The sequence below is a fragment of the Leucopleurus acutus genome (assembly GCF_964270905.1).
Source record: "Leucopleurus acutus genome assembly, chromosome: 7".
In the NCBI taxonomy this organism is placed as follows: Eukaryota; Metazoa; Chordata; class Mammalia; order Artiodactyla; family Delphinidae; genus Leucopleurus; species Leucopleurus acutus.
In genome coordinates, this window is record NC_139150.1 from 80,826,214 (window position 1) to 80,838,744 (window position 12,531).

The window sequence follows — 12,531 nt, forward strand, 5'->3', positions numbered from 1 at the left end:
CTGTTTATGCTTCTATTTTTCCCACCAGTTAGGAACTTTTGGGAACAATGACTCATCTCATTCAGTTATGAACCTCAATGCACTTGATTCTAGGAGACATCCAATAAGTACAGAAGGCAGTAAAGGTTTGGGATTGGATTACCTGGTTTAAACCCGTTGAATGTCAGAACTGGAGGGAGATTTAGAGGTCACCTTTCAACTCATTCATTGTGTTGCTGAAATTCGGCCTCTGTTCACTGGTGCCTAATAGAAACATGGAGACAGTTTTGGGTGAAGTAGAAAAGAACAGCTTTATTGCTTTGCCAGGCAAAGGGGGTCACAGTGGGCTAATGCCCTCAAGACTGTGTGTCCCGCCCTGGAGGAGGTAGTGAGGAGTCTTACAGTGTTCAAGGAGCAGGGAGTGGTCAGCTCGTGGACATTCTTCTGATTGGTTGGTGATGAGGTAATCAGGAGTGCATCATCAACCTTCTGGTTTCAACTGGTCTGGGGTCTACATGCTTGTGGGCAGCCTACAGTTAACTTCTTCCACCTGGTGGGGGCAGGGGTTCAGTATCTGCAAAACAGCTCAAAGGACATAGCTCAGAATATTATCTATAGTCCTTCAGGAAGAACTAAAGGTCCTTGACTTTGTTTAATGGCTAAAGTATTATTATTGTGTCTTGCTTGACTGTTTTTCTTTCTTTCTGCATTTTTTCAGTTCTCTGATTAAATTTATTCTCCGACTAAATTTTTTTTTACAGACAAAAGGCAGGCAGAGGACATGGGTGGGGGTCTGTTCTGGTAAGGCCTCATAGGGTCGTGCTCCCTTACAATTTGTAAATGGGGAAAGTGAGGCCCAGAAAGGTAGGACTTTGTACCAACTCAATGACCCAGGACCAGAAGCCAGACATCCTGATTTCCAAGTGGGTCTGCTTGGTAAGCCTTTGTGCTTCGCTTCGAGATTCAAGTCTCTCGGACTCCCACCTGGGCCCCTTCTCCAACCCTTACGCATTACCCTCTCAGTGACCCTCACTTTTCCTCCCTCCCCTTGGGTGTGCCGGGTTCACTGGTTCCAACAGCGACGCTCTGAAACCTAGCAATGTTCAGCCCTTGTGGAGATTAGTCACGTCACTGTTGACTTCTCCCATTGGCTCGAGGGATGGAGCGCGGCGCTATGACGTCAGACGCCCAAAGGGGAGGAGCGGTGAGGGGAAGGAGGAGGGAAGTGGGGCTTCAACATGGCGGCTGTGGCAGTGGCGGTGGCTACGGTGACGGCCTGGCCTGGGGAGAGCAGAGTTGGAGGTGGTGGTCTTCGCTCTCCCTAGGGGCCGTCAGGAGCTCAGCGGGGACCGAGCCTGGGGGGCCGGTCGGCGGCAGCACCTTTCGGCTTCTGGGACAGCGGCGCCAGCGTTCAGGTGAGGGGGCCTCCCGCTGGGGGAGGGGGAGAGGGGCGGAGTTGGGGGAGGGAGCAGGTACCGGGAGACGGATGGGGGAGGGATAGGGAGGAAGCTGGAGGCTGAGTGGAATGAGAGGAGCGGCAGCTCAGGGGGTGTGAAGGCGAAGGGGCCAGAGGCGGGTGACTTGGGGAGGATTCTGGGAGAAGGGTCGGAGTGAGGGGACCAGAGTTGAAGGGGCGGAGGGCAGATGGGACGCGGGAAAATAAATGAGTTCGGATTAAGGGGACTAATACTCTACTGGAAAATAGGCGCAGTAGACATCTATGTGGCTGGAGCGAGAGCTCGGTGGGAATTAGAGGATGTTGGGGAGAGGGACCCAGGTTTTAGTAAAGGTTAGTGATGGGGACGACTTGAGGGTGAGCTGGGGACGTGAGATACAGATTTAGTTTTCCCTGAGGCGATGAGGTTAGGGGGAAAGGGAGGAGACCAGATCCGGGGCGAGTGATCTTTGGGGATATATTTGGCCTTGCCTGGTCTTCTCCAGGTATGTTAATCTTGCTTCTTTTGTTTGTTTCTTGGGTGGAGACTTATCTGTACAGTCCCCCTGGGCTTCATAAACAGCCCCTAATCTTTCTTGTGGATCATTAAGTTATAGTTCATTTATTTGATCTCTGTCAGCGATCTCTGACCTTTGTGTTGTCGCCACATTTTTGTTTCCAGACAGTTTCTTAAAAGTGTGGCTAGGCATAAAAATACATTTTATATTAAAGTGAAATAAAATTTTGAGAGTTTTTAGACACCACGGAGTGTTGCAAAACCAGATTTGGTAATTTAGTTATCTATTAAATAGCTTCTGTTCTAACTCACCTTACTAGGGCTTCTTTCTTTCCTCAGTTCTAATTATTAGAATTTGAGAATTTGGATAGATATGATGGATGTTTCTCTTTAGAATTTTGTCAGATTTGATGATGTGAAAAACGGGGCACTTAGTCTTTAGTGATAGACAGCTCTTTCTAGTTAATGTCCCAAACTAGTTAAACTGAAAGTTTCTGTATTATTTTGTAGCAAAGAATGTAAAATGTCTGAAGTCTAAAAGAATTACATTGTGTGCATTAACCTACTTTTTTTTGTTTGTTTGTTTTTGTTTTTGTTTTTTTTTTTTTGCGGTACGCGGGCCTCTAGCTGTAGTGGCCTCTCTCCCGTTGCGGAGCACAGGCTCCGGACGCGCAGGCTCGGCGGCCATGGCTCGCGGGCCCAGCCGCTCCGCGGCATGTGGGATCTTCCCCGACCGGGGCACAAACCCGTGTCCTCTCCATTGGCAGGCGGACTCTCATCCACTGTGCCACCAGGGAAGCCCTAACCTACTTTTTAAAGTGGGATTTTATAAATTAATTGTTTCTAATCCATCCTATTCATTCTTTGTTACTTATTTATTCAATGTTTATTGACTGCCAAATGTGTGTTGCATTAATAAGTCATTATAATTATGGAAATGGCAAAATTAATATTTCTCTAGTGAGAATATAATTGCACAGCCTCATTGGAAGAAAAAGTGTTTTTTGGAAATGAAGACTAAGGAAGTGTTATAAAATTATGTAAATATAAGAACTTACTGAATTTTTCTGTTGTTTAGTATTTGACTCATTATTTCATCATGACATACTTTATGTATATCTGAAAGATTTTATTTTTGTTTTTAATTTTGAAGAAGACAGTAACAGTATCCTAATATGATAATATTAGGTCTGTGGACAATTCTCATCAGTAGTTTTTAGTTCCCATTTCTCAGGCTGGCAAACATCACTTTATCTTGGGTGACTTTTCTTTGATATCTTGACTGTGGTAAGGTATTTAAAATGAGGATTCCTGAAGTTTAATTCAGTGACTAAAATTCTCTGAATTTTTTCAGCATTATAAATGTATCTTCATTACCTCAGAGTGTAGTCAGTATTATACATTTTTCCTGTTATTTAATTATATTGTTGAATGTTTTGAGGTTTTTTTATATGTAGATTATTTTAAGTGTAAACATTTTCCCCACAGAGCAACCAAAACCAAAACCAGACCATCAGTTTATCATTAACCAGGTAATTTTCTTCAGACAGTCTTTCTCAAGAAATGCAAAAGGTAGCATACAGTACCTTAAATTAGGTATTAAATAAGCTTCTTCTTGGAGTCAAGAAAACCTTGAGTTGAAGCTTAGAAATAACTGGATTTAGTTTCCCACATAGCATGGGAATCCTTGCATCTGTATCACGAAGATAAGTGAAAATCTACCCTCTTTTCCAGAATCTAATTCGTTATAGGAAAGAGCCTTTCAGTCAGAGAAAGATGTAAGCGGGGTGTTGCTCTTCTAACCTGTAGCACACAATTTCTTGTAATATTGGAAAATAATTTGAATGTAAGAATAATATTTTCCTATGAATTGAGAATTATAATTTCAGATTTAAAAAATTTTAGGTGAGGGCAGCTGGATTTACAAAGGGATGTGTGCTAAAATTGGGTCTATATTAATGAGCTAGGCATTGTTAAACACTTTACATAATCTCACTTAATCCTTACAATTCGTTTAGGTAAGCAGGCCGTGAGAGGCATGGTTTTTAGGTGTTGAGGAAACTGAGGATTAGTAAAGTTGAGTAACGTAACCAAGGTTACTAAATTTGTCCAATTTCAGTGCCTTTACTGCTTCTGTTACATCATTTTGCCCCACTTAGATGGTCACAGGGCCATTTAATTCCTATCAAGTAAATTTAAAGTATAAGCATGAGTTTTAAAGTAATACCATTTTAAACTACTTGTTCTCACTGAAATAGTAGTGTAACTGGAATGATAAATAGTTCATTACAGTTTTAGTCACTTAATGTATCATCAGTATTCTAGGAGGAAGTAAATACCTGAATATTTTGTACTTTACAAAATAAACTGGATAAACTGGATAAGGGACTAAAAGTTTTTATACTTGTATTGCTGAGTCAGGTTGGACCTGCTTCAGCAAGGGCCAAAATTTGTATTTGGCAGTAATCCTCATGTGTTCTCAGAATTTTGGGTTGGTCATTGTCAGTTGCTTAATGCTTACCAAACACTTCCAGGGTTTGAGTCACTGAATTGGCTCATGGTAATTGTGAATCTTGTGGTTTACTGAGTCAAGAGCCAGCAGTGTGTGTGTTTTGGTTGTTTCATTTCCTCCCCAACACTTAATATTGTCAGAGTTTAAAATTTTTTTCTTATCTCTTGGGTTTGAAATAGGATCTACTGTGTTTTTATTACCATTTCCCAAAGTTGAGCATCCTTTTTGTATGTTCCTTGGCCATTTGTGCTTCTGTGATGTGTATATTCAAGTTCTCTGCCTATTTTTGAGTTTTCTCTTTTTCTTACTGATTTTTAAGAGTTCTTTATTTATTTTGTATACTAATTATTTGTTAGTTGATGGTTTGCAAATATCCTCTCCCAATTTGTGACTTGTCTCATCTCTTCATAGTCTTTTGATGAGAAAAGTTCATAATTTTAATGAACTGAACTTTTCATATTTAGGAAATCCTCTTCTACTAGGCATGCTGTTTTAATAAATACAAGAGTATACGTGTCTGTCACGTGGCATCTAATGTGACATTTAGTACCAATATTTGCTTGATTAGAAAGGCCAGCTTCTCAAGAGTTGTGTTTGTATTGTCTTTGGAGTTACAGGGCCAGACTTTTTAAAAAAAATAAGTTAATTTATTTATTTATTTAGTTTTGGCTGCATTGGGTCTTCGTTGCTGCGCATAGTTGCGGTGAGCGGGGACTACTCTTTGTTGTGGTTGCTTCTCTTGTTGCAGAGCACGGGCCTTAGGCTCGTGGACTCAGTAGTTGTGGTGCACGGGCCTAGTTACTCTGCAGCACGTGGGATCTTCCCAGACCAGGGATCGAACCTGTGTCCCCTGAATTGGCAGGCGGATTCTTAACCACTGCGCTGCCAGGGAAGTCCTGGGCCAGAGGGTTTTAAAAGCAGCTTGAGTTGTGCCTTATACACAGGTTACATATATTTCCCCAAACTGGGAAACTAATAGATTTGTGAATGATGTATGCATTTTACAAAATGTTAATAATGTGGTATGACGGTGAGAGAGTTTTCTTGTGTGCACAATTCATGAGTCACTCATTCTGAGCAGTTAGGATTTCTACTAAAATATGTTCAGAAAGATTTTTTGATATCTAGTCCTGTCTGGTGTGGGGTTTATCAAGAATAATTGTGGGTCTTCCCTGGTGGTGCAGTGGCTGGGAGTCCGCCTGCCGATGCAGTGGACACGGGTTTGTGCCCCGGTCCGGGAGGATCCCGCATGCCGCGGAGCGGCTGGGCTCCTGAGCCATGGCTGTTGGGCCTGTGCATCCGGAGCCTGTGCTCCGCAATGGGAGAGGCCGCAACAGTGAGAGGCCCGCGTACTGCCAAAAAAAAAAAAAAAAGAAGCATAAAGAATAATTGTGGTTTGTGAGAGAGCTGACGTGGAAACATTTTGGAAGAGTTTTTTTGTTTTTATTTTCAAGTAATACAATATTATATAATTAGGATAAAATTAGGTGGAATGTAATTACATTAAGTAAAAAGGAGAAATATGTAAATTTTCATAGTTAAACAACTTTGGACTTCCCTGGTGGTGCAGTGGTTAAGAATTCGCCTGCCAGTGCAGGGGCCACAGGTTCAAGCCCTGGTCTGGGAAAATCCCACAGGCTGCAGAACAACTAAGCCTGTGAGCCACAACTACTGAGCCTGTGCTGTAGAGCCCGCGAGCCACAACTACTGAAGCCTGCGTGCCTAGAGCCCGTGCTCTGCAACAAGAGAAGCCACTGCGATGAGAAGCCCGTGCACCACAACAAAGAGTAGCCCCCTCTTGCCACAACTAGAGAAAGCCCGCAGGCAGCAACGACGACCCAAAGCAGCCAAAAATAAATAAAATAATTAAAAAAAACCCCAGAACAAAACAAAACAAAACAACAACTTGTTCCTGTGTGTGTGGGGGTGTTTTTGGGGTTTTTTGCTCGTATGTTTATGGTATTTAACTTAAATTAGATACATTTAAAAGAATGAAATACTCTTCTTAGTATTGGAGAAACTACATCTGTTTAAAGTTATGATGGGGAATTCCCTAGTGGTCCAGTGGTTAGGACTCCGAGCTTTCACTGCCAAGGGAGCAGGTTCAATCCCTGGTCAGGGAACTAAGATCCTGCGAACCACGTGGTGTGGCCAAAAAAAAAAAAAATTATGATGAACATTGCAAACTGACTAGAACATATGTGAGGGAGGATATAGTTTTTCTGTTTTGTTTTTTAAACTCCCTGCCCAGTTCTTTGGACTGTGTGGCTCCTATCCACCATTAAACCCTTATCTCTTAGGTTATTTTTATAAAAATCTTGAGCGATTTGATTTACTCTGTCATGTATTAAAGCCTCTAAAAACTTTTTTCTTTTTTTCATGAGAAGACTATGGAGTACTATGAACTTTGGGAACTGTTCTTCTAAGCAGTTGGATGTTCTGATCCTGGCAAAGATCATGTTGAAATATAAAACATCCACCAGACTTTAATTATACTGTAAATACTGTATAGTGATATACAGTACACCCTTGGTATTTGTGAAAGATATGTCCCTAAAGTTTTGAGAATCCTTGCATAAATGCCATACTTTAGAATGTCTCTCATAGCTTATAGAAGAGAATAATGGAAAATTTTTAGTTACCATCAGATTTGATGGGTAAATAGAAGAGAACAACAAAGTTAGAGATTTTGATGCTAAACTCAGCCTTCAGCTACCTTTAATTCCCAATCTTTTGCTGTTTGTCACTGCTGGCTGGCCTATCCCCAGCCTCTTTTTTTTTTTTTTTTGCGGTACACGGGCCTCTCACCGCTGTGGCCTCTCACCGCTGTGGCCTCTCCCGCCGCAAAGCACAGGCTCTGGACGTGCAGGCCCAGCGGCCACGGCCCACGGGCCCAGCCGCTCTGCGGCATGTGGGATCTTCCCGGACTGGGTCACGAACCCGTGTCCCCTGCATCGGCAGGCAGACTCCCAACCACTGCGCCACCAGGGAAGCCCCCCCAGCCTCTTTTAATAACCCTTTGGAGACTCAAGGTCAGACTGGCTTTGCTTTTCTTGTGCTGCATCTTATCATCATGGTCTTAGTCCTAGGCAGGGTTCATATCCTCATTTCTTCCTTCGTTAAGTAGGAATGGAATCTTCCTAATCCTGACATCTTCCTATAGTTTGTGAGTGTTAATATTTCCTTCTAGAGTTCAGTGGCGAAGGATATGGGCAGTAACTTCCCTATTTTCTCCTTCAGGCAGATTATACCTTATACCACACCATGTATGATAAATGACTCCTTTCTGTGGGTGGAATTCAAAGTCAAATGTCAGCTAGATTACAAATTATTATATGGAGTGGAATTTAGGGGTAGCTTGTGAATTCTCAAAAAATTTTCTTCCATCAAAGGTTACTCTATTTCCAAGTGATAATAACAATAGGAAATCAACCAGCCAACTTACCACAAATTTTGTTCTGAAATACTTTAAAATTACTGAAGGTCTTGAATTGTTTATATCCTGTCCCATCCATTTTCTGAAACTGGAAATTCTAGCTAGTTCTTATAATTTAATAGGGAATCTAACTTTATCCTTGTAGTAGATAGTTTTTACAATAATATTTCACTTACCTGGCTTATTCAGAGACCTCGGTGTTTCGTTTTTTTTTTTTTCTGTACACGGGCCTCTCACTGTTGTGGCCTCTCCCATTGTGGAGCACAGGCTCCGGACACACAGGCTCAGCGGCCATGGCTCACGGGCCCAGCCGCTCCACGGCACGTGGGATCCTCCCGGACCGGGGCACGAACCCGTGTCCCCTGCATTGGCAGGCAGACTCTCAACCACTGCGCCACCAGGGAAGCCCCCTCGGTGTTTTATATAAGCAGAATTTTAAGATAATGGAACGTTCCTTCTTTGAGAGCCCATGTTAAAATTATTGGTAGATTATTAAATGAGAATCTTTTATAACTATACCTTTTATAATGCAGTCAGTAATAATGTATGGCTTACTCCATAATAATGTAGGTCTTACTCCAAATGTCTCTAGGAAGCTATGCTTTTTGAGTTGTTGGGTCTCTGTTTAAAAAAAAATGTTTTTGGTCTGTCTGTATTACTGGCAGTAAAATTTAATGAAAGAGTGTACATATTAGGGTAACTGAGGCTTATTTTATTTAGTATTGTAAGAAATTATATTTAGGCACAGTTCTAGTTTGAGACGTTCTTGATCTGTCCAACACGATAGCCACATAGTGCAGATATAAAACATTTTTATCATTATGGAAAGTTCTTTTGGACAGCACTGTTCTCGACAGATGCTTGTCAAATTTTATTGTGCGTGTAGATCACCTGGAGATTGTGGTAAAATGTAGATTCTGATTCAGTAGTTCTGGGTGGGCTTGCGATTGTGTATTTTTAATAAGCTCCCAGGTTATGTTGATGTCCCAAGGACCATACTTTGAATAGTAATTTTAAAAAATAATTTATTTTATTTTTGGGCTGCGTTGGGTCTTTGTTGCTGTGCGTGGGCTTTCTCTAGTTGCAGCAAATGGGGGCTACACTTTGCTGTGGGGCGTGGGGTTCTCATTGCGGTGGCTTCTCCTTGTTGTGGAGCACGGGCTCTAGGTGTGTGGACTTCAGTAGTTGCGGTGCACGGGATCAGTAGTTGTGGCTCGCCGGCTTAGTTGCTCCATGGCATGTGGGATCTTCCCAGACCAGGGCTCGAATCTGTGTCCCCTGCATTGGCAGACAGATTCGTAACCACTGAGCCACCAGGGAAGTCCCTCAATAGTAAAGTTTTGAATTTACTATAACGTGAGGTTGATTTGGGACCTTTTTATGAGATGTTTTCTAAATATATTATAAGCATTTTAATTAACGTCTTTTGCCAGGAGCGATTATATTGTAATGGACAGAACTCTGGACAGTGAGTTGAAAGATCTAAAGTTCTAGTTCTGGTTTCCCATTTAAAACTAACCATCTCTTTCAGACTTGAACTTTTTAGTTTGTAGAATGGGGGTACCTGCTTACATCTCCTAGCATGTGAGGTTCATATAAGATGATGTATGTGATGGTCTTTTCAAAAGTACCTAAGACTTTAACATATAGTTTTAAAAATTATAAAGTTTTTAACATATACTTTGTTAGAAGCGTAATACTTTTCCACTGTTAGCTAACATTCTTATTTTTCTAAAGCTAATATACTGCATTTTATCCAGGAATTCTCAGTAACTTTTATTTATTTTTTTATGCTTAATGTTTGTCTTTTTCCATTAGAATTAATTTTAATGAGGGATTTTGTCCTGTTACAGTTGCCACTTAGAGAAGTACCAAGCAATAATTGTAGGTACACCTTAAACAGATGTTGAGTGAATGAGGCATGAAGCCTGAGAAATTGCCTTTTGCTGTGACCAGGCAGGGATAGTTTTTCAAGTGAACAAAATTTGATTGGGAACCAGCAAGGGCGGAACAAAAAAGTAATTATTTAGGGACTTCTCTGCTGGTGCAGTGGTTAAGAATCCGCCTGCAATGCAGGGGACACAAGTTTGAGCCCTGGTCCAGGAAGATCCCACATGCTGTGGAGCAGCTAAGCCCATGGGCCACAGCTACTGAGCCTGCGTGCTACAACTACTGAGGCCCGCGCGCCTACAGTCCATGCTCCACAACAAAGACAAGCCACCACAGTGAGAAGCCCGAGCACCACAAGGAAGAGTAGCCCCCACTCGCCACAACTAGAGAAAGCCCATGCACAGCAACGAAGACCCAACGCAGCCAAAAATAAATAAATTTAAAAAAAGAAAAAAAAAAGAATTTTCCCTTTCACCCAAAATGTGCACACACACACACACAAAATTAAAAAAAAAAAAGTAATTATTTAGCTAGTTTTTCAATTGGGGGAAAAGAATAAAAGCCAGATAACATCTCTCTTCACTGTAGAATTCTATTTGCATATTCCTGTGTTTTCTTTCTTTTTATTATTTTTTGGCTGCGTTGGGTCTTCTTTGCTGCACGTGGGCTTTCTCTAGTTGCAGCGAGCAGGGGCTACTCTTCATTGCAGTTTGCAGGCTTCTCATTGCGGTGGCTTCTCTTGTTGCGGAGCAGGGGCTCTAGGTGTGCAGGCTTCAGTAGTTGCAGCACGCGGGCTCAGTACTTGTAGCTCGCGGGCTCTAGAGTGCAGGCTCAGTAGTTGTGGTGCACAGGCCTAGTTGCTCCGTGGCATGTGGGATCTTCCCGGACCAGGGATCGAACCCGTGTCCCCTGCATTGGCAGGTGGATTCTTAACCACTTGCTACCCAGGAAGTCCCAACCTTTTTTTAATTTTTATTTTTAATCTTTAACCTTTATAGAGGGTTTCCTATTTGATCTTCAGGGACTCACTTATAAGTCAATGTAAAAAATGAATGGGTTTCTTATTATGGGTGACAGTCTCTTGGTACCAGCTTTCTTTATTCTTTAGAGTATATACGTACAAGCCATTGAAGTGGGGAAATACTCTTACTAAAATAAGATTTGGTTTAGGAAGGTGAGGAGGTCCCAGTAGACAGTGGTAACTGTTGCTTGTGTTACCTTATTTTGTCCTTATAATAACCCTTTTGATTTACTTCATATTAACATTTCTTATATTATTAATCTTTGCTTTTACTTATAAGAAGAATGTGTTTGTTGAGTTTTGTTATTAGAGATATATTACAACCCGTTTTGATAGATACTTGTACAACAACTAAGATTTGTTGAAAGGTCTGCCATGTGCTTTTTGTTTTCCTTTATTAGAAATCATTTCATAATAAAATATATGAAGTTATAAAATATAGAAGAAAATTCTTTTGTATATGTATTGTATGTACCTTTAGCTTTAGAAGTAGAGCTCTTTTCTTTCTTTTTTTTTTTTTTTGCTGTACGCGGGCCTCTCACTGTTGCGGCCTCTCTCCCATTGCGGAGCACAGGCTCTGGACGCGCAGGCTCAGCGGCCATGGCTCACGGGCCCAGCCGCTCCGCGGCATGTGGGATCTTCCCGGACCGGGGCACGAACCCGTGTCCCCTGCATCTGCAGATGGACTCTCAACCACTGCGCCACCAGGGAAGCCCCTAGAAGTAGAGCTCTTAAGACAATTGCCAATAACCTTATTATGTTAATTGCTACGTTCGGTAATCTGAAGCAAATCTGTTAGTGGATAATTTTCAAAGGATGAGGAGCCTTTGTTGATTTTGTTTCCGAGACTCTAACCACACAGATATCTTTTCTATAACATTTCCTATCCTAATTTCCCATTTTCTAAAAGGCTTGTCTTTTATGCTTTTTCTTTTTTTGAACCCAGGCCGAATATTGGTCTTTGAACAGGGAGAGTAAATTCTATCATATTGATTATGTTTATAAATCTATTTAGTTTTATTCTTATTCTACGTTTTCTGTTTACCCTCCCTTTTTCTTGCTTTTTAAAATCTTTTTCTTCCTTTTGATTAATTTTCTGTATTTGACTTCTTTGCTTTAGTTATTTGAAAGTTGCTCATCCTATTCCTTTTTTATGTTGGTTGCTGTTAAAATTTTTATATGTAATTTTAAAATTTATTTATTTATTTGGCTGTTCCGGGTCTTAGTTGCTGCATGCAGAATCTTCGTTGTGGTGTATGGTATCTTTAGTTGTGTCATGCGAACTCTGAGTTGTGGCATGTGGGATCCAGTTCCCTGATCAGGGATCGAACCTGGGTCCCCTGCATTGGGAGCGTGGAGTATCAGCCACTGGACACCAGGGAAGTCCAATGTATGTAATTTTTATACATAAAATCCATGTGTACTGTATATGTAATCTCTACAATAAGACAAGTTTGTTTTACTTCCTCCTCTCTCCCAAATTTCTCGCATTTTCAGGTCATCTCAGATTTTACTTCCAGATCACTTATTTACTTTTATGTCAGGAGTTGCCTTGGACTACGTATATTTTACTGATTTATTTGCCCACTGCTTTTTCTGATGTTTTCCATTTCTCCTACTTTAGATTAATTTTATGCTTTGGTAAACTATATCTCTGAATTCTTTTTTCAGGGAGGAATCAATGAAGAGTGAATTTTCAGTCTTTAGATCTTGAAATGTTTTCATTTTTTTCCCTTATTTG

General features: G+C 41.2%; 1 protein-coding gene across 3 annotated transcripts in view; it reads left to right on the forward strand.

Annotated features, from left to right (window-relative positions):
• Positions 1-1,274: 1,274 nt before the first annotated feature.
• UBAP1 (ubiquitin associated protein 1) overlaps positions 1,275-12,531 on the forward strand; it is a 55,942-nt gene continuing 44,685 nt past the window's right edge. For 2 of the 3 annotated variants that reach the window (XM_082842567.1, XM_082842569.1), the window contains exon 1: positions 1,275-1,394. The gene's annotated coding sequence lies outside the window, so the exon portion shown is untranslated. Of the gene's footprint in view, positions 1,395-1,857; positions 1,921-12,531 lie in introns of those variants that run through there. The other variant, XM_082842568.1, reaches the window with a different exon arrangement.